Source organism: Peromyscus leucopus, chromosome 14 (assembly GCF_004664715.2).
Source record: "Peromyscus leucopus breed LL Stock chromosome 14, UCI_PerLeu_2.1, whole genome shotgun sequence".
Taxonomy (NCBI): domain Eukaryota; kingdom Metazoa; phylum Chordata; class Mammalia; order Rodentia; family Cricetidae; genus Peromyscus; species Peromyscus leucopus.
This window is the reverse complement of record NC_051075.1, coordinates 36,111,885-36,114,318: the sequence shown is the minus strand read 5'-3', so window position 1 is coordinate 36,114,318 and position 2,434 is coordinate 36,111,885. Positions and strand designations below refer to the sequence as shown.

Here is a 2,434-nt window from a genome sequence, read left to right as displayed (position 1 = left end):
TATAAATGGCTAAATAATATGGAAAAATGTACTATGTTCTCATTCATCTAGATAATGCAAATTAAAATTTCATTGAGATTTTTTTTGTCTCACCCTAGTCACAAAGGCAAATATTACAAAATCAATGATAAAGGTTGGCAAGGTTGTAAGAGGAGGACAACCTTCCCTCACTACTGGTGGAAATGTAAATTGTTCTACCCACTAGTGGAAAACTAAAAATAGAACTACCACATGACCCAGCTACACAATTTTGGAGTGTACATTCACAAAGAACTGACAAGTTCATATGAGAGACATATTTTCATATCAATCTATATTGCTGTGTGGCTCACTGCTATCAAGCACTTGGTTCACATTCCCATCAACAGAATAATGAATGAAGGAACTGTGGGATGTGTTTGCAAAGGGGTTTTGCTCACCCATAAAGAGGAATGAAAGTATGTTGCTTGTTAGAAAATGGATGTAACTAGATATTATCATGTTAAATGAAATAAGCAAGGTTCAGAAAAATAGCTAATGGTTTCTCTTATTTATGGAGGCTTAGTTTATATAAATAAATACAATTATATAATTTCTACATATCCACATATCTATCTACATGGGGGGAGATAGAGGATTAACAGGAGGGGCAAAGGGGAGGAATGGAAGGCAAGAGATTAATGTGGAGAAAAATTATATAAATCCAAGAAAATACATTTATCAAACCCATTATCTACAACAAAATCTGCTAATAAAGCATTTAATATTCCATGTATTATAATTATGTTGTTTTCTTGATAACAGGAAATTTGCTTCTCCTAAAGTCTAGATAATGTTAGATGGAGCCTCTCATCCTATGTAATATGGTTTTAAAGGTCTGTTTGTGGGTAAGGGTTATATTCCTACGCTCATATTTCACTCTGAACCTCCATGTCCACAGAATTCATTTAATTCAGGGATGGCATCAGGTACTACATACTTTATGCTAGTATATAGAATCTAGAATATGAACCTAATGCCTTTTCTCATATCCAAAACCAAAGCAAAGCAAAACACACACTACTTCAGGCATGTCAGTTGACTGTTATTTCAACTGGAGGGACAGGAGAGATTTATTGTACTGTAGTGAAAACAACCTCCAATTGTATTAGATTTTTTTTTTAAAACTATGTTTACAGAAAGCTTAGCAGTGTACATTTGAATCAGCGTAGTGGAAAGTTCTTTGGCCTTTGCTTTTTCCAGCTTGGCAATGAGAGCTGCAGATTTAGGACCCAGGACATTGCCTCCCCAGTGGCAGCGGATCTCATCATACCTGCTGTTGTAATTGGTCCTAATAGCTTCCACCAACTTAACCAGAGCACCTTTGTCTTTCAAGTTAACCTATGTGAAGGCAACAGTGGTGCATGTCTTCTTCCTGTGGAGTAGATGCTCCAGCCTGGCCTTTCCTTTGATGACGCACTAAGGGACCCCCATCTTGAGACATAGGGTAGGCAGGAAGATCACCAGCTCAACAGGGTCTACATCGTGGGCAGTCACCATCAGCTGAGCCTTCTTGTTCTCAACAAGGTGGTGACTGTATTGACCTTTGCTTGAAGGACAGGTGGTCTCTTAGTTGGGACGCCCCCTTTGGCCGCAGCTTTCTTCTCAGCACGGGCCAATGGCCTTTGCTTCTCTTCTTGCTTTGTCTCTGGCCTGGACTTGTGGGTAAGCTTAAGCAGCTGGGTAGGCGTTTGCTGGTCCAGCACCTGGGGGAACTGGTTAACCGCAGGAGGTACTCTGAGCCACTTATAGAGGATGGCCCTTTGCCGCTGCAGCCTAATGTGGTGGGGCCATTTGAGGAAGCAAAGCCTGTGAGATCTCTTTTGGGATGGATGTCCTGCCCGATGCCTAAGTTCTAAGGCTTTTTCTCAAACACCACCTTTTTGGGCTCCAGTTTCTTCATGATGGTGGGGGCTGGGGTTACCTTTCCCACTTAGCCTTGTTTCCTTTGCGCATCTTACTCAGACCGGAGGAGAGACAAGTGTTTTGTTTGTTAATCCTCCCTAAGCTGGGAGTTTGTCATCAGCTGCTCACCTCTCCCAGACGATGGGCCCACTCCATCTTGATCGCACCCGTCGTCCTTGACTCTTTCCATTCCCCTCTCCATCTGCTTTTGTTCCTGGATGGCACAGATAGCTCCGAGCTTCTCTCCTCCCCTTAGCAAGTCCTCTTAGACTCCAATCCAGAGCTCATTAAGTGTTCAGAGGAAAAAAGGATCTTTCGGAAAGAAATACTTGAAATCTTGGTTGAAAATAGCACGTTGACACTTTCCTCATTATCCTTCCAAAGGGGAAGGATGGTTTTGTTCTGTTTTACCAGGCTCTCTCTTATTCCAAAATATAAGACAAGAAGAATGTGGGAGATGTTTCTTATTTCACAATCAATTTTTATTAGTCATCTTGGAGTCACCAGCACC

General features: G+C 41.5%; 1 pseudogene; it reads right to left on the bottom strand.

Moving 5' to 3' along the window:
- Positions 1 to 955: 955 nt before the first annotated feature.
- LOC114684531 lies at positions 956 to 1,974 on the bottom strand (annotated as a pseudogene).
- Positions 1,975 to 2,434: the final 460 nt, after the last annotated feature.